Genomic DNA, 20,271 nt, shown 5'->3' with positions numbered 1-20,271 from the left:
TAAATGTTCAACTTTCTCGACACAAATACATGACAGCACAAATTGTTGCGACTTTATTTCCTTAGGATCTAGGCATTTGCTAGAGCACTCCAATCCAGCACTCGAAATACCTTCATAATGGTACATGATCAGGACAGCAGTACACATCACAGTAAGAAGCAAAGCTGACAAGCTGATAATCATGTCAGAAAGAACAGAAAATTAAAACTAACTTCTGATTTTTGGCTTAAGATGAAAATGAGAATATTTATAGCTGTAATAAAGTACAGACTACAAATTCCCAATCACTGAAGCAATGGAATCAATTTGGATGCAGAAATATCAGTTCTACAAGTAAGTACCTATTCCTATAGCACCACAGTGACGTGCATTTACTTTGGAGTTTAGTTTGCAAGTACTATGTATTACATTGAACATTCTGACATAAATCTCTCTTTCAGAATCCATGGCATCTAAAGTTACAGAAAAACTAAGCATTTGATGAAGCATTTAATGTTTAATGCATTGGTGTATCAAAAATATCCTTCTTAGACAAGGAGGAGGCATCATTAAAGGATGCAACAAAAGTGCCTTCAATTAACTTTCTGCTGAGCACCTGGTGCTATTCAGATGCTTTGTGGTAATGGGAATATTAAGTTAGCAATGCACATTCTCTCTCTTTATCCATTGAAAATTAAGATGTGGATCCCTCTCTCATCCATCCGTAAGTAATTTTGAAGAATGACTTTATTGGAGGCTCATGGACATTCAGGCTGGGTGGTACAGAAGGACCAGAGGACACCAGGGGGAAATAATTTTTAAAAAATTCTTTCCCTAATGCTTTTCAAATCATGTCAAAACAAAGCAGGCAAAGTTATCTGCACATTCACAGAAGTTCACAGTGTTTATGACAGTAAATGTGTGCAGAAGTCTAGGTTTTCTCTGCAACTCTCGTCAAAGTCTTCTGTTGCTGCAAGGTGGTCTTCCAGCTTCTCTGGAGATCTAGGATCAATATTCCTGCCTATCCCCCACTCCCAGAACTGCCTCTCTCCACCTTAGTTCTAGACCGGGAGGCAAGCATTTGTATGTTACAAGGAAAGAGGCCACTTTGCTGCCTGGATGCACGTATATCAGTTCTGTGGAGACCCTTGATGCATGTAGAGCTCTGTCAGGCACTCCTCTCTCTGAGCATTCTTCCAGAGCCAGAGCATGAAGCCCAGTCTTTAACCATGGCAGTGCTAGGTTAACACATGAAAGATTAGAAGTACCTCAGAAAATGTGTAACTCGGGAGGTTGATGGTTGGGCTGAGTTTTCTCTGATCTTGGCAATCCATTTGCAAACATTTTGTCACCATATGTGGAGACATTCAGTGGGCTGTTCACTTGTGGTGTGTCCTCCAAATGCTTGGCCTTTATATACTTAACCATTAGATGATTGGTCGCGATGACGAAACCCAATTGTCTCAGCTATAAGCCAATGCGGGAAAAATTCAAGACAACACACAAAGATCGCCACGCAATCAATTAGCAATGAGATCCCCTCCCTACATCACTACTGTGTTTCCGTAATGATGACCAATCGATTGATTGATAAGTAGATAAAGGCCAAGCATTTGGAGGGCATACCACAGGTGAACAGCGCATTGACGATGTCTCATCATATGGTGATGAAAAGTTTGCAAATGGATTGCCAAGATCGGAGAGTAACTCAACCCGACCACATGACAAGTTTTCTGGAAGCAGCCCAAGACAACATAAAATGAAATGCCAACCTTTTGTTACACCAGTATCTTACTGAAAATTGGCCCTATCCGGTTTTTTACATTCTTCTGTACTTTGTGCTTGGTTTTCCTTTTGGTTTCTTGCACTTGAACAGTTCCTGGCTCCCGTCTGCCAACCTAAGGAAATACAGGTTTACCATCAGGAAGACTTGTACCATCTCAAACTGCAAGGCTTTGTACAAGTGTGGATATGTAGTTTACAGAACCAAGCTGAAAACACTCAGCAGGTCAGGTAGATCTATGGGAAAAGTGAGGTGCAGTTTCTGGTCAAAGACCCCTTGTCTGAAACATTAACTCTGACGAAAGGAGCTTTGATCTGAACATTTACACTGTTACTCTTTCTGCAGATGCTGCCTGCCTTTCTGCGTGTTTCCAGCTGTTTATGCTTGATTCACATTTCCAGCATCAACAGATTATGTTTTTCGGAAATCTAGTTGTTACAGTATCTTTCAGAGACAAAGTGATTTAATGTAACCAAAATTGGTTTACCTCAACTTGACTAAAACAAAAAGGGTGTTTGTGGGTTACTGCCACAGACGAGGAAAATTGCTAAATCAAATTTTGGGGGGAAAAGAAAACAGCCATCCTAATCCTACCCAGCCGCATGTATGACACACCTCATTAAGTAATTGACTCTTAATTTCCTCAGGCAAATGAAGGAAGAGTAATCTCTTGCTGGTCTTGGCTGAATCCCAAGATATCTTAAAAAAGCTGTGTGACATTCGCAAATTAGTTCTGTTGACAGGAAGTGAAAAGCAATACTATCTGTGCTAAGATGCAAGAATAATATTGGAATTTTGAAATCCTATTAAAAAAGATGACAAGTTGGCAGTCATGTGAGTTCTGATGCCTATTAGAAATCAGAAAGAGTGTGAGGCTCTGTGATAAAAGAGTTGCCAAGTACCCAGCAGATTGGAAAGTAGCAAGCGTAATACTGCTTTTTGAGAAAGCAGGGAGCCATAACTATATTCTGTTGTAGAGAAAATGCTCGACAAGATCATTGAGGACATATGGTGAATTTCCCATTAATCCACTCCTTGACTATTCGTAAACCCTAATGGTTTGGAGTCAGAACCAGAACCAGGCTTATTATCACTGACATATGGCGTGAAATTAGTTGCTTTCGAGGCAACAGTACAGTGCAAGTCATAAAAAATCACTATAAATTTAAATTAAAAATGAAATTCATAAAAAGAGGAATACTGAGTTAGTGTTCATGGGCCATTCAGAAATCCGATGACGGAGGGGAATAAGCTGCTCCTGAAATATTGGGTGTGTGTCTCCAGATTCCTGTACGTACCTCCTTCCTGATGGTAGTAATGGGAAGAGAGCCTGTTCCGGATGGCGTGGGTCCTCAGCGAAGTCTTGGCACCTGGGCCACCAGTTGATGGTTGCCGCACTCACTTTCCACTCTCTGGGGTCATCCTCCCCCCACGTTCCCTTGCTCCCTTTTGCAGACTCCCTTCCCACTCACCAGGGCACCAGCTTCTGCGCCAGGTGGGGCTCCAGTTTCTGCGCTCTTCTTAAACCTGTCCGCTTCACTGAAATGTTATACCACTGTCTAATACCTGGAAAAAAATGTGAACCACAAGTGTTCTGGGATATTAACAGGAATAGCATCCAAAAGTGTGGAAAAGCAGCCAGAACAGCCCAGAAATCTCAAGCATGCTGGATTACTGGAGTGTTTTCCTGCAGAGGAAGAAGCTGAAAAGTTAGATTGTCCCACAATTTTAAAGTGTTAAACAAGAGCTACATTTAGCTCTAATGTGAAGTGGGCTGCCTCCAAAAATCATGAGAGTGGGGAATTTTAACTTTGTGTTTGCCGGTTTTCAGCCTGGTTCCTGATGATAGATGCCTGCAATGATTGTAGCTGTAGCACTTTTTCTATAAAGGAAGGGAGGTCATTGATCCAAGGAAGTGTTCCTGAGTATTGTAACTAATACAGCAGCATTCCCAGTTGCCATAGAAGAGAAGGAGAGCAAGGTCTGGGAGTATGGGCACTTGGGGAATGCAGCAAAATATGATAAGGCCACCTTCCCCACTTCTTCACCCAACTATCATTGAAACAGATTGAGTTCCGTGCTTCACATTGCTATGTTTTGTAACCTCAAAACATTAAACTGATTCAAAAGAAGACACGAGAGTCGAAATGAAGGTCTAACTTCGAGTTTACTGTCAGCGAGGCGCGCATGTATCACATGGTAGTGTGATGACGCAGGTAATTCACGTATTTATACATATAACCTGTAATGAATTACTTAAGTGAACAAGAATGCTGAATCAAACAATATTTACTCAAATATTATTGAAATGTTAAATACACAACCCATGGCACTGTAGTGCATTATTCTGTAGGGAGTAGAGCATGTTAATTTGCCGGGCAGAGTTGAAACACTATAAAATCTAGCATTATAAGCTTATGTAGCCAATTTTACAGCAACTCATCGGGATCCTTGTCAGAAGTCTTTCATTCGTACTTTTTTTTTGCTGGCAGTTTGGTGTTTATCTTTAGAAGCTTTATGTATGACGCATAGCTCTGGGGTTGAACACCTAATGGGGTTTTTCTTTTTTCCCCACTTTTCTTGCTTAGAAGAGTTTTTTTTCATCACAAAGTTTTTTCAATGTTTTTCGTTCTTGAGACATTGTAAGTGTTGTTCTCTTCGATGTACTCGACTCGTGTTTATTTTGGATAAAAGTAATAAAAAGATTTGAAAAGGAGTTTTTCATTCATATTGTTTGGCCAGCTTGCTGTGGACTTTGCTCCATGCTTGACTCAAAGTTACAAACGAAAGTCATAGGCTGCACTTAACTGCTCCACTCACTTTTGGTCAGATGGATAATGTACTGACGCCATCATTATGTGCACAAATAGCATCTAATAAACACCAGTCATGCTAAAGTGAATCATACCTGTTATTGCTTGGCCTAATTTGCTCATAGGTGGGACTTCTGCCAAACCTAGTCGCAATTGCATTAAGACACACTATGGGAATATTAAAAAAAAAGACACAAATAGCTCCACTTTCTAGAACATAGAACATTACCGTCAATGTGATTTTGAAAAACAGCAATGTCTTTTAACAAATCTAATGGCGTACATTGAAGACCTAATGAGCAAGGTAGATAAGGGGGTACAGCAGATGCTGTAAAGTTGAATTTCAAAGATATCTGGCAAGAAATTATATAAATAGTTGCGACGTAAATTAGAATTTACATTATTAATCTCAACAAATATGCATATGGAAATTAAGGTAATTGAGGGATATGGGTTCCTGGAGGAAAACTGCACTCAGGATTAGTCACAATCTTGCTGACTGGCGATGCATCGGTAATGGAGTCCTGCTGCTGTTTCTTGTATATATAAGTTCTTGCGATGAGTAGAGGATTGGTTAAAGGACAGAAAAGAGCAGGATTAAATGGCTCATTTTCAAATTGTCTGACTGTTACTCATGGGTTGACCCAGGATCCCTATATATTCACAATTTACGTTAATGGCTTAGAAGAAAAGCTTCATTATATCCAAATATAGTGATGTTACAAAGCTAAATGGAAGAGTAATCTGTGAGGGGGGTCTAAAATATCTGTGAAGAGATATAAACACATTTTGTGAGTGTTCAGAAAGCAGCCAGGTGGAATATAATATGGACTGTATCTCTGTTTAATCACCTTTTAAGACGTGGACATCACTGCTAATTTGACACCCCTTTTCATTACTCCTGAACACAACGGGTAACTAGGTCTCTCCACAGTGAACATTTAACAGTGGCAACATTGCTGTAGCAAACAGGAGAAAATCTGCAGATGCTGGAAATCCGAGCAACACACACAAAATGCTGGAGGAACTCAGCAGCCCAGGCAGCATCTATGGGAAAGAGTATAGTCGACGTTTCAGGCTGAGACCCTTCACCAGGCCTGGAGAAAAAAAGATGAGGAGTGGGTTTAAAAGGTGATGGAGGGGAGAGAGAAAAACACAAGGTGATAGGTGAGACTGGGAGGGGGAGGGATGAAGTAAAGAGCTGGGAAGTTGATTGGTGAAAGAGATACAGGGCTAGAGAAGGGGGAGTCTGATAGGAGAGGACAGAAGGCCATGGAAGAAAATGGGGGAGGAGCACCAGAGGGATGTGATGGGCAAGCAAGGGGATAAGGTGAGAGAGGAAAAAGGGATGGGGAATGGTGAAGACCAGGGCGGGTGGGGGGGGGGGCATTACCGGAAGTTTGAGAAATCGATGTTCATGTCATCAGGTTAGAGGCTACCCAGGCGGAATATAAGGTGTGGTTCCTCCAACCTGAGTGTGGCTTCACCAAGACAGCAGAGGAGGCCATGGATTGATATATTGGAATGGGAATGGGAAGTGAAATTAAAATGGGTGGCCACTGGGAGATCCCACTTCTCCTGGCAGACAGAGCGTAGGTGCTTGGCGAAGCGGTTTCCCAATCTACATTGGGTCTCACCAATATACAGGAGGCCAGACTGGGAGCACCAGACACAGTATTTGACCCCAACAGACTTCGAGGTGAAGTGTTGCCTCACTTGGAAGGAATGTTTGGGGCCTGAGTGGTAGTGAGGGAGGAGGTGTAGGGGCAGGTGTAGCACTTGTTCTGTTTGCAAGGATAAGTGCGGAGGGACGAATGGGCAAGGGAGTCACATAGGCAGCGATCCCTGTGGAAAGCAAAAAGTGCGGGGGGGGGGAAGAGGGAAAGATGCTCTTGGTCGTGAGATCCCATTGGAAATGCAGGAATTTCCGGGGGATTATATGTTGGAATAAGTGCTGCAACATTGCTGTGAGTCAGGTGACACACAAACGCCCAATGAGGCAAGGATGACAGATTTCCTCCCCAGAAACACGGCTGTTTTTACTACAATCTGGTAATTTTGTGATCATCGTTATGACATTTTGTTAACTTCAACGTTATTAACTGAATTAAATTTCACAATTGCCATAGTAGGATTTGAACTTGTGCCCCTGAATTGTAAGTTTGGGCCTCCACATTGTAAGACCAGTAACTTATGAGCTACACCACCTCTCTGGTCAAATGATGGATCCTCTTGATTGGTTCATGAGAAAGTCACAACAAGCATTTCAGAAGGCAAATGGCTTCTGTTGCATAATGGTGGGAATATAACTTCAAGCCAAGCTTGCTGATACTGTATGGGACATCGACAAGACCTCATACGGCCTCTGCATTTACAGAGGGAGATACAATACCTAACCTGAATCTGTATACTCGCTTAAATGATGCCTGGGATTAGGTAGTTATCCTTTCAGGAGAAGTAGGATTTTACTGTGCTCAATAGCATTTAGAAAAATGAGCGATTTTCTCATTGAGAGAAATAAGGCTCCTTTTGGGTTTGATAGTGTTGTAGCAATGTGGACACATGGCCAAGTGGTTAAGGCATTCGACTAGCGATCTGAAGGTCGTGAGTTCGAGCCCCAACCGAGGCAGTGTGTTATGTCCTTGAGCAAGGTGCTTAATCACACATTGCTCTGCAACGACACTGGTGCCAAGCTGTATGGGTCCTAATGCGCTTCCCTTGGACAACATCGGTCGTGGAGAGGGGAGAATTGCAGCATGGGCAACTGCTAGTCTTCTATACAACCTTGCCCAGGCCTGCGCCCTGGAGAGTGAAGAATTTCCAGGCGCAGATCCATGGTCTCGCAAGGCTAACGGATGCCTTAAGCAATGTGGACATTCCCCTAGTTGGAAAGTCACTTGATCAGAGTTGGCCTTGTACGACTAAGAAGAGAGATTCTTTACACGAGAACATGCAATTCACTAGAATTCTCTGATGCAACTGTTCGCTCAATGTCAGCAAAACTAAAGAGCTGATTATTGAGTCTAAATCATCCTGAATCGTCCCTGTAATCTCAACTAATTTAGTCATCAGAAAATTTGAAATATTACATTTTATTTTCTCATTTAAACCATTGATATATATTGTGAATTCCTGGGGCCCAAGCACTAAACTCTTTGGTATTCCTCCGATTAAAAGCTGCCACCCTGGCATCATCTGTCTTTCAATAACTTTTAAATATGCTCTTTTATGAGATTTTACCAAAGGCTTTTGGGAAATCCAATTACATCATATTTTCAGGCTCTTCTTTATCTAATTTAACATACATATTCTTAAAAAAGGATGGTTTTCAAACATAATTTCACTTTCATAAATCCACATTGACTTTCTCTAATCCTACCAATATTTTCTAAGTAGTCTGTGATCGCATTTTTAAAAATGTAGCCTCGTATTTTCCCCAGTTACTAGCACTAGGCAAATCGGTCTGCAGATCCCGGTTTTCTCCTTCCCGTTTTTTTTAAAAATACATGGATCACATTTATCACTTTCCAATCTCCAAGGACCATTCCACCATCTATACGGTTTTGAAAGATCCATCACTATTTCCATGGCAACTTCCGTCTGTGTGCTGGTCTGTAGATAATCAGGCCATGGGGATTTATCAGCTTTCAGTTCCATTTATTTCTCCAACATTGTTTCCCTCACTGAAACTAATTTTCTTTTCATTAGATTCCTGTTTTGCCAGTATTTCTACGATGCTATTTGTTTTCTTGTCTGTAAGGTCAGAACCAAACTATCTGTTTCATTTCCATGCTTTTGTTCTCCCAATACAATTACTCCTGATTCTCACTGAATCTACATTTTTCTTCACTAACCCTTTTCTTCTTACATACTTGAAAAAGTTTTTATAGCCCACTTTTATGGTCTTCGTAACTTTATTCTGGTACTTTTTTAATCTCACAAACTAACTCTTTTTTTTGCTCAACTCTAAATGGTTCCAAATCTTACAACTTGCTATTTTTTCTAGCAATGTTTAATGCATGCCGTTAGTTTCTAATACTATCTTTAATTTGCCCCGATAGCTGTGGTTGGATCACTTTTCCTTTTGTGTTTTCATTCCAGAAAAGCAGCATCCATCATCATCAGAGACTGACACCCACCCAGGACATGATCTCTCCTCACTGCTGCCATCAGGAAGAAGATACAAGAGACTTAGAACCTGCACCACCAGGTTCAGGAACAGCTATCACCCCTCAATCATCAGGCTCTTGAAGAAAGGTGATAACTTCATTTGCCCCATCAGAGAAAAGTTCCCAGAAACAATGGACTCACTTGCAAGGACACTTCATCTCACGTTCTTGATATTTGTTGCTTATTTATTTACATTATTGTTTCTTCATTTTGCATTTGTACGGTTTGTTGTCTTCTGCACTCTGGGTGAGAACCCTCGTTTAGTGGTCATTCATTGACTCTTTTACAGTTACTGTTCTATAAATTTGTTGAGTATACTCTCAGGAAAATAAATCTTAGGGTTGTATATGGTGACATATATGTACTTTGATAATAAAATTTACTTTGTACTTTGAATTCATAACTGTTGCAATTCCCACATTTATTCCTTCAGTGCTAGGTGTTGCCTATCCAGTGTCATACCTTTTAAGGAAGCTTCTCATTCTATCACAGCTGACTCAATCGTTAAACCTTTATTGTCCACTCTGTCTAAATTTAAGACATGCACTGAAATACTTCTACTTCCATCTTAATTATATTCCATCATGGTTCCCAAACAGACCCAGCAAAACAAGATTAACTAAACCCTTCTTGTTGAGCAATACCAAACTAGAATAACAATTTCCTTGTTGACTTTTCAACATAGTGCACTAAGTAAAATCTTGTACATAGTCCAAAAGTTCATCCTTCACAATATTATTGCTCATTTGTTTTGCATTGTCTATACGTAGATTAAAGTCACCTGGTAATACTGAGTTATCTTTGTCCCTGAGTTACTTGATTTTCTGTTTGATGCCATTCCTCAACTTGCTATTATTGGCTGGAGGCCCATAAACAACTCCTCCAAAATTTTCTTCCTCTGGTGATTCTTAGCTCAAGCCAAACTGATTATTTAATATTTTTCTAAATTAATATCCTGCTTTCATCCTTCACTCACTCAGCACAACCCACATGACACTTAAAATATCAAATAGCATAGGTAGAGAGTCATACAGTACATGAACAGGCCCCTCAGCCCATTAAACCCATACAAACCATCAATCACCTGCCTAAAAAGCCTCCCGGGAGGGGGGAGAAGATGGTGGCGCGACGGCAGCGTGCGCGGCCACTTCGGTGATGATGTCTGTTATCTGTCAAGTAGGGGACCGTGCACAATTCTGATTTGATGGAGACAGACGTGAGAGCACAGCGGAACATCTGGAAAACTTCTGAAATGCCCGCTTTGCTGCCACTGCTACTGTGTGGTAACCGGAATCTCCAGAGCAGAAGGCCCTGAAATCCTCGGCTTTGCTTGTTTAAGCAGCCGGGGAGAGGTCGAAGGTGCTCGGCAGAGGATGGTGCTCGGGAGGCTGTATCGGAGAGGTTGGTCGGAAGCTTGAAGTTTTCGGACGGATGGACTCGGTGGGCTGGGGTCAGCTGCTTCCAAGGTATCAGCAAGTTGATGATGCCTGGAGGTTTATGGCAGGGAGTTTCTCCCTTTTGCTGCCTGCTATCGGGGACTTGGGGACTTTGAGACTTTTTTTTTACTGTGCCCATGGTCTGTTCTTTATCAAATTATGGTATTGCTTTGTTATAATTATGTGGTTCTGTCAGTGTTAGTCTTTGGTCTGTCCTGTTTTCTGTGATAGCACTCTGGAGAAACATTGTATCATTTCTTAATGCATGTATGCATTTCTAAATGACACTAAAAGAGGACTGAGTGTTCTCATAATCTAAATCCTAATTCCCTCTCGCATCCCCCCTCAACTTTGTCCCCGCCCCCCCCATTTTTCCTGCAGCCCATTTACACACTCCGGGCAATTTATAATAGCCAGTCATTCTACCAGCCTGAGAGGAAACAGAGCATCCGGGGAAACTCATGTGGCCACAGGAAGAACTCGCAAAGTTCAGGTTTGAACATTCAGCACCCAGGATCGGAATTGAACCATGGAACCACAATGTACTGTGCCACTATGCCACCCTGTCTCTGAGGCCTAATCCTGCTCTTGAACAATCACCCGGTAGCCACATTTCTATAATGGGAATTGTACTGCATCCATTTATATCTATCAGCATTAGTATTGCAAGGTAAGGCTGAAGGAATTATTTAAGTGTTTGTTGTTGTGGAGAAGCAATTAAGAAACAATCTTACTGCTGAACCAGGTGAACAGATCAAAGAATTCAATTAATCAATCATTAATTGCTCTTAGGAAATACATTTAGCCTTTCTTGATTAATCCAACCTTTGTAAATGTGCAAACCACTAGCAGAAAGTAAATCAAGGGAGATTTTGCAGCTATTTAACAATTCAGTTCCAATATACTCTGATTTAAGGTCATTGATCACCTGAAAGGGTAATGTGAATTCTTTCTTCAGACCTGTTGCCTTACCTGCTAAATGTTATCGATCTTGGTCCATAATCCATTCCAGATTGGAATAAAAATAGAAAATGCTGGAAACTTAGCAAGTCAAATAGCATCATTCCTGACAAAGGATCCTCAACCTGAAAACAATAACCCTGTTTCTCTTTCTACAAATGCTACCAACCTGCTGAATCGTAAATGCTATTTCGAACATACTGGGTCAATTGGCTAGCTTTGAAAATTACAACTGATCTGGAGTTTCACTCAACTTCAGACAGCACAGTTCCCCCACTATTGCAAGTTGCACTTAGCACAGCTCGAGCTTCTGCAGTCTTTCAAAGAACAGCTACATTCTGTTACAACACCGTAACTAAAGTTAGAGCATAGGTTTTCAGCCTGGGGTCCACAGATCCCTTAGTTCAGCAGTCCCCAACCACCGGGCCGCAGAGCATGTGCTACCGGGCCGTGAGGAAATGATATGAGTCAGCTGCACCTTTCCTCATTCCCTGTCACGCACTATTGAACTTGAACATAGGGTTGCCAACTGTCCTGTATATGCCGGGACATCCTGTAAACTGGGCTAAATTGGTTTGTCTCGTATTTCCCCCGCTAAGGTAGAGCGTTCCTATGAAACCTTTCGTGCCGAAATGGCGTGAAGCGAAGAAGCAATTACCATTAATTTATATGGGAAAAATTTTTGAGCGTTCCCAGACCCAAAAAATAACCTAACAAATCATACCAAATAACACATAAAATCGAAAATAAATAACACTAACATAGAGTAAAATCAGGAATGATATGATAAATACACAACCTATATAAAGTAGAAATAATGTACGTACAGTATAGTCGGGAAGATGAAGGCAAAACCGATTTGTGGGGGAAAAAAATCGGCACGTACGCACATGAGCACATCACATGCGCACGTCACACATGCGTACACAGGTGCCCGCGCAAGGCTTCATGGTCATGGTAGTCTTTTAGGGGGTAAAGTGTCCCAGGATTTGACTGCTAATTTTGTCCCTTATTTGAGAGTGAGAAAGTTGGCAACCCTAACTGTAAAAGACATGTTGAGGTGAGTTTAACCCTACTTGAACACCACCTCCCCCCCAGTCGGCCAGTCCGCAAGAATATTGTCAATATTAAACCGGTCCGCAGTACAAAGAAGGTTGGGGACCCCTGCCTTAGTTAATGGTAAGAGTCCCTGGCATAAAAAAGGTCGTGAACTGGAGCAATGACTGTGTAATTCCTCTGTCATTTGCCTGGTGGCCACACTGCTGTAAGTGGATAACACTGATACTATGCACAATATTTACATATAACTATCCTCCACTCACTGCATTTCCTCACTTTTATTTGGAGAAATTGCTGTTGATTCCGTTTCCTCGGTGCTTTGAACAGATTTTGTTTGCTGAGCAAATGACATTGTGGTTCAATAAACGGTTGTTTTTGTCACAAACCTCTACTGACAGCAGTGCATCTGTCAATGAAAAAAAATACTATAAAGAAATGCCAGAAGTAGACTTTATCCATAACACTGGCTGCAATCCCAGGGTGCATTAATTACCACTGTAAATTTCCCTAATTGCATGAATTTACTGACATTCAAGCGAGCTATAAGCATTGAAGCAAAGCTTTGGATTTGAATCAATAGATTTTGAAAGTATTTTTAAATTGTTAGGGAATACACCATCTAGCTAGAAAAAAGTTTTGCATATTTTCATTGGAACTCAAATAGTAGATTGAGACAGAGACTTAAGATGATTATTGCTTACATTCTCAGTTGGATAAATCAGACATTAAGAGTCATTCTCAAAGAAATTACAAAATATTTTTAACAGCAAGTTGGCATTTTAGAAATTGAAGTTTTAAAATGCTACACAACTATCTCAGACAGCACTATTTCATGAGGGAAAACTTCATTCAGAGGGTCGTGAGAGTGTGGAACAAGCTGACAGTCCAAGTGGTGCATGTGAGCTCGATTTCAATGTTTAAGAGAAGTCTGGATACATACATGGATCGTAAGGGTATAGATGGCCATGGTCCTGGTGCAGGTGGATGGGAGCAGGCAGTTTAAGTGGTTCACAACAGACTTGACGGGCCAATGGGCTGAAGGGCCTATTTCTGTGCAGTACTCTATTTAATTAAATTTATAATTGGAAATACATTTTAAAAAATCAAGTTGTCAAAACAATTAGAATTTTGGTTGCAATCAATACCAAAGTAGAATCTATACCCTTTCAGATTAATGCACCACATCTGTGGTTCTTCACCAACTGGTGTGTGTCACATGGCTGGTCAGTCACACGAAAAGGCAGTGGTCATTTAAACTTAGGTGTACAAAAAAAGGATTCTTTTGTCACAGGTGGTGAATCTCTGGAGGATTGTTCACGCTTGGCCACTGAAGGCATTAAAGAGGAGGTGGATAACCTTTTGTAAGGTCGATGAATTGAAGTAAGGTTGGAGAACTAAAGTATGGTCAGAGTCTTGGGCATAACAATCATGAAGGGGCAGACATGAGAGGCCAGGCAAACTACCCCTGCTCTAACTTTCTGTGTGCTCCTGCTCCATAGCACTTCATAGTAATAAGTGGTTCCAGGAGGTAAATAAAACTGGAACCACTCCATAGCACTTCATAGTAATAAGTGGTTCCAGGAGGTAAATAAAACAATTCCCCCTAGGTTAGGGCCTTTCTTTACATGGATGAAGAGCTCCTAGAACAGAGCGTCGAAGTGTATGCATACTGGGAGCCCCCTCATAATGGTCAGGTCCACAGACCAACGGCTCGTCATCAACTCCCTCCACGTTCTTAACCACAACTGAGATTCATTCACAGAAAACAAAGACAAGGCACTGGGCCAAACGAGTGCTGCCATCACAAGGACCAAACAATCAACTAACGTTAGAAAGCAAAACTAGTTAATCAGATATATAACAATAGGCATCTGTTAGTCTCGTGAGACCATGGATTTGCGCCTTGGAAGGTTTCCAGGGTGCAGGCCTGCCGAAGGTTGTATGGAAGACATGCAGTTGCACATGCTGCAAGTCTCCCCTCTCCACGCCACCAATGTTGTCCAAGGGAAGGGCACTAGGGCTGATACAGCTTGGCACCGGTGTCCTTGCAGAGCAATGTGTGGTTAAGGACACAACACGCTGCCTCAGTTGAGGCTCAAACTAGCGACCTTCAGATCACTAGACCAACGCCTTAACCACTTGGTCACGCGCCAACACAGATATATAACAAATACCAATAGAATCCTCAGTGCAATTAAGATGATCAGTAACAAATCCAGTTAAGACTTCAGGAGCACAGAAAGGATGTGATTGTCCCGGAGAGGGAGCAGAGAAGCTTTCACCAGGATTTTACCTGGGATGGAGTACCTCAGTTACCAGGAGAGCTTTAGGAAGGCCACAAGGAGGAATTCTTCCACCCAGAGGATGGCTGGAGCTTGGAAGATGATGGTGGAGGTAACGCCACTTAATATGTTTGTAAAAAATATAGAGGAGCATTTGAATTACTAACATGGTCCAGGTGCTGTGTATGAGCTGAGTATGGATGGTATTTCATGGGAGACGTGGACAAAGTGAGCCAGCTTCTGTGCTATATGACTTGATGAAGTGGACTAGCAATTACTTCCTGATTTATTACAGAAACTGTATCAATGCAAATGATTTAAAAATATACATTTTGGTTCAGAGAAGCTACAGAATCTAAGACTCTTGCAAATCTCGGTTTGCTCACCTACCAAGTGATAATCAAGCACCTTGTTTTCGGATTACGGAATTAGCTGCTTTAGTCGGGTTCAAAGGTAGACCTATCACCAGCTGTTTTGCTTGAATCATTTAAAAAAAATTAGCATTCCCTCTTTCTTGTTAATATCCATCTGCTCTACTAATGTGTTCCATCACAGAAAAGCCTCCAGCTCAACACACGGACAAAATAAAGGAGGAACTCAGCAAGTCAGCCTCTAGTTCTCTTTGAATGCTACACCATGTAAAAAGATGTAAAGTGCATAGTCCAAATGGCTGATAATGGATATTAACATGTCCAAATATTGTACCTCAACTTGCTAATGAATGCACTAGGGGCATGTGTTAATTTTAATCAAGTGTATAAAATCATGAGGGGCATAGATAGGATGTGTAGACTCAATCTTTTCCCCTGAGATAGGGGGATCATACCCAAAGGTTTAAAGAAAGAGGGGAAAGATTTAATAGGAATTAAGGGGTAAATATTTTTTACACAAAGGGCGGTATGCATATTGAATGAGCTGCCACAAGAAGTGGTTGAAGCAAGTAGAATAACAATATTTAAAAGACATTTGGATAGGCAGATTGGTAGGAATGGTTTAGAAGGTTATGGGTCCAACAATGGCAAGTGGAACTAGTTTGGATGGGATATCTTGTCAGCATGGACCAGATGGAGCAAGGGTCCTTTTTGCACGCTGTATAACTTTCTGACTCTCTGGTTCTAAGTGCCTGCTTTGCTTTTATCTTTTGATGAGAAGGAAAGTTGTTGTCATTTGGACAGCACCATTAAGTTCAGGACATCCCAGAGCTTTTGCCATCCAATGTATTGTTTTACAAAATACAGAATGGCTGCAGCCGTTTTCAGTTAAGTGGCAGAGTCAGGTCACAATACTGCCGGAATTGTCTTGTGCTGTGCAGCAGATTCTTGATTACAACAGAGAAGGCCAGATCTACTGGGACCCCCATCTGCAAACGGCTGTGGGAGTGGCGAGTAACTGAGGCAGTGGAGTGACCCAGCGTCAACCTGCAGGGACATGGCTGGTATGGATCAACTGGAAGGTCCTACAGGGCATCCACGGGCTGGTAAAGATGATGAAAACTGGACTGGGGAGGTTCATGTGAATCATAAATGCTGTAATGAACTTGTGGGCTCAAATAGGTAGCTTTAAAAATTACAACTGATCTGAAGCTTTGCACAACTGCAGACTCTCTCAGAGCAATTCCCCACTATTGCAAGTTGTATTTAGCAAAGTTTGAGCTTTTGAAATCTTTTATTCCGGTTTAAAGATGACAGTACCAGCCTGTGATCAGTTGCTATCTGACACCACTTCCTTGGGTGGTGTTCCTTCTACCATGCCTGACAAGATCATCCATCTTTCCTTAATTCATTTTTGGGAATCGTCATCACTGGCAAGCCCAACATTTATTGTTCATCCCTCTATGCCCTTGTACATTACAAGGATTAAGGAATATGGAAAGAGAACAGGAACACACTATTGAGATAAAGAATCAGCAAGGATTATAATGAGTGGCAGTGCAGGCGCAAAGGACTGAATGCCCCACTCGTGTTCCTATTTTCTATGTTTCCATCTGTCAAAATACTGACACTTCCTGGGATTACTATTAACCAAAAACTTAACTCAACCAGCCACATGAGTAGTGTGACTACAAGTACAGGCAGATTCTAGACGACCTGCATTGAAGGACTGACCTCTTGATACTCCCAAGTTTTTCCACCTTCTACAAGTCACAGGTCAAGAGTGTGATGGAACAACTTCCATTTGCCTGGATGAGTGCATTCCCAACAGCAAGGACAAAATCTGGTCAAAGCAGCCTGCCTGACTGTTGCCCCATTAATAGCCCAAAATATTCACTCCCTCCACTACTGATGCACAATAACTGTAATGTGCATTATTTCCCCAAAATCCACTAACATCACCTCACAAACCAACAATTCTGACCACAAATAAAGACAATGGCTTCAACTGAGTGGGAATTCCGCCAACTGCAGGTCCTCCTTCAAGAGCACACCGTCCTAACTTGGGAATTACAAAAAAAAACAAGAAATAAATAAAGAAAATACAGGTATCCCCTGCTTTTCAAAAGTTCGCTTTACGCCACTTCGCTTTTACGAAAGACCTACATTAGTACCTGTTTTCGCTAACCGAAAGAAATCCGAAGGATTTTCACTTTTACGAAAAAAGGCGAAAAGCGAAAATAGCGTTCAGCGTTTATTTTGCAGCGAGTCATTACAGAGGAAGCGCACACCCCAAGCAGCAAGACTGGCGAAAAGCGAAATTAGCGTTCAGTGTTCGTTTTGCAGCAAGCCGTTACAGAGGCAGCGCACACCCCAAGCAGCAAGAGTGGCGAAAAGCGAAATTAGCGTTCAGTGTTCGTTTTGCAGCAAGCCGTTATAGAGGCAGCGCGCACCCCAAGCAGCGAGAGTGGCGAAAAGCGAAAATAGCATTCAGCGTTCGTTTTGCAGCGAGTCGTTACAGAGGCAGCGCACACCCCAAGCAGCAAGAGTGGCGAAAAGCGAAATTAGCGTTGTGTTCGTTTTGCAGCGAGTCGTTACAGAGGCAGCACGCACGCCATAGCTTTGAACTGCGTGAGATTTTCGCCACCATTTCACAGTGCTGCAATGATTGCAGAAAAGTATTACTTTATTTTGAAAGAGCACATAGGTTTAGGGCAGGTTTGCAGGATGTTTTGAGTGCTTACAAAGAACTGTATGATAGAAAAATGCGTGAACCTTCCAGTGTGCTCGCTGTCTTCCCGATTCTGGTAAGTGAAACTACACCGTACATACATTATTTCTACTTTATATAGGCTGTGTATTTATCATATCATTCCTACTTTTACTATATGTTAGTGTTATTTTAGGTTTTATGTGTTATTTGATGTGATTTGGTAGATTTTTTGGGTCTGGGAACACTCAAAAAAAATTTTCCCATATAAATTAATGGTAATTGCTTCTTCGCTTTACGCCATTTCGGCTTATGAAAGGTTTCATAGGAACGCTCCACCTTCGGATAGCGGGGGGAAACCTGTAAATAGAACAAAATAATTTAAGAATCTATATACAAATAAATACATAGTGCAATTTGGTGCAGACCAACTCTAGCCAGGTTAGCTTGAAAATCTACCGTGAGTACAGATCGTTCCTGAGATCGATTTGTAATCCAAACAGCTCGCAAGTTAGAAATATGAAATCAAGCAGTAGAATCTGCCCGCCATCGTGCAGCAACTGTAAATCAATACTGCTGGCTTTCCAAACACTCGTTCAGATGGAAAATCTGCTCCTATATCTTACGGTCTTGGCAGGGGAAGGCGGGAGATTGGGGCTGAGAGAAAAAATGGATCAGCCACGATGGGCCAAATGGCCGAATTCTATTCCTATGTCTTGTGGTCCTATGGGTAAAGGCTGTTGAGCGTTTGTAAGCTGAGGAGGGAGGACCTGTACCTGGATCAATTCCACTTACAGCTGGATATCTGTGCAATTTATGCAAACAACACAGGGAAATTAATCAAGTAAATAAAGCAACTTCTTTCAAATCATGTAAGGTGATTCAAAGTTCTTTTCATTTGTGCTACAATAGTCAATGAAGTCCAATACACCCTGCCAACACTCTAGCAATAGGAAAGATACAGTTGCTACTGCTGTGCAATGTTACATCTCCCGAGGCCTCTGAAAATGATAGACACAAACCCAATCTGACAATGCTGTCTCCCCGCTACAACCATACCCCAAAAACAAGCTTCAAACTAAAAAGCCCTACTTGTGTGGCCCATTTCATCAAACACAAATAAACACCATTCAACTTGTGGTTGAGTGGAAGTCAGAACATTGAAGATAAAAGCAGGGCCGATCCCTCCTCAATTTGAAAAAGCTGGTCTGCAGTCTCCAAACTCCATACGAACTGAAGTCGCAAATAAATCAGGGGTTGTTATTAAAAGAACCGCAACATGTACACAGCAGGAAGCACACTCAAAACAGAGTTTCTATTTCATTGCATACCATTTATAAAACTTGTCCTCAATTGCTGGGCAGCAGCCAACCGCACAGCTCGCTAACCTAAGCGTGCAATGAGCTTACATGTTTGGCTATTGATTTTATTTCTTAATTTGGAATTCAATGATAAACACAATGCGGCGCAGATCACAGAAAGTACGGGGTTTTAGAAAAGCATTCTGTGTTAAACAGGCAAGCCAAGGGTGTACTCATTATAATTGAATCAACCTCCAGTGCTTTTTAAAGCCACAACTTAATGAGACATATTGAAAATCTGAGCTCTTTATGCTTGTTAACTCTAATACAATACTAAGACAGTCTTACTTGGTAACGGTAACTTACCAGCTCAGCAATAAATCTGTGGGTGTAAATCCTCTGCCAGCATATAGTATGTTCACTGAGTAACGATAATGTTGGCTTCAACAGTGCGCCACACATTACACAACAGAGCCTGTGAGTCTCAAATAAATCTACATTATTCAAACTGATAAAGAATCAGATGGGCACGGAGTCAAGTTCTTGCTTTGGTATTTTCACTGGTGACTGGCAATTCCTAAACAGTCTTAGAAGTACAACAAGAGAAAAGTAAACCAAGCTAACTACTCTCGTGTCTCAAATGATCCTTGGCAATATGATTGAGAGATGCTTTTAGAATTGTTTTTGTGTCAAAGTTTACAAGCCCAAAGATAGCAGAAATGATACAACAGTGAACTGTGGGACTTCTGCTGCTCAGCGACAGTGCCTTTTTAGTGGAAAGGCTGGAAAAGACTGTAGATCTTCTTACAAATTAAACGCTACTTACAAACATCAGGCTTTTAACTGTTCGCACAAATAAAGCGATTTACGCTAGCAGATATGAGTGATGATGCATTAAAAGAAAATACTCATGATTATCATCGTTCAATCATTCAAGGCACAATGATGAAGCAATAACTAGATCTAGATACAAATTTAAAATTTTACTGAATACTTACATAATTTATGAATCTTTCTGTTTTCTTTAGAAAAGGTAGGATAAATGTCAAGAGAGATGAACTGAGGAATCTCTTTTCTGCTGCTTTTGAAACAATCTCTCCCCAAGGAACTAAAGCAATACACGTAAAAACCTACCAGAAAATGCCAGCATTTTAGGGGCTGGGTCTGATGGAATGTTTACTATAGACATAGTGTGTGCAAGACGGCTGAAGTATTTGTTTAATCTTCATAACAGCAGCCAAAGAACACACCCAAGCAAAACGAGTGTAACTTTAATTGTTGCAACAAACTAAGAAACAAACTAGCAGAGTAATTCTCTTTACAACTTCCCTTATAACTCTATTTCAACAACAACCTGTACCCTATGGCACCTTTCGCACATCTCCAGAAAATGTCATGCCTGTGTGA

The 20,271-nt window shown here is 41.4% G+C and overlaps 1 protein-coding gene across 12 annotated transcripts in view; it reads right to left on the bottom strand.

The window, feature by feature from the left end:
* sema4ba (sema domain, immunoglobulin domain (Ig), transmembrane domain (TM) and short cytoplasmic domain, (semaphorin) 4Ba) overlaps positions 1–20,271 on the bottom strand; it is a 462,752-nt gene that overhangs the window by 142,401 nt on the left and 300,080 nt on the right. For 6 of the 12 annotated variants that reach the window (XM_063065887.1, XM_063065888.1, XM_063065891.1 and 3 more), the window contains one exon: positions 1,752–1,877. The exons of 4 other annotated variants lie outside the window; for them this stretch is intronic. The gene's annotated coding sequence lies outside the window, so the exon portion shown is untranslated. Of the gene's footprint in view, positions 1–1,751; positions 1,878–19,230; positions 19,481–19,862; positions 20,087–20,271 lie in introns of those variants that run through there. 2 more of the 12 variants (XM_063065898.1, XM_063065895.1) reach the window with 2 other exon arrangements.

This window comes from Mobula hypostoma, chromosome 13 (assembly GCF_963921235.1).
Source record: "Mobula hypostoma chromosome 13, sMobHyp1.1, whole genome shotgun sequence".
NCBI lineage: Eukaryota > Metazoa > Chordata > Chondrichthyes > Myliobatiformes > Myliobatidae > Mobula > Mobula hypostoma.
The sequence above is the reverse complement of the archived record's forward strand: the minus strand, read 5'-3'. Positions and strand labels throughout refer to the sequence as shown.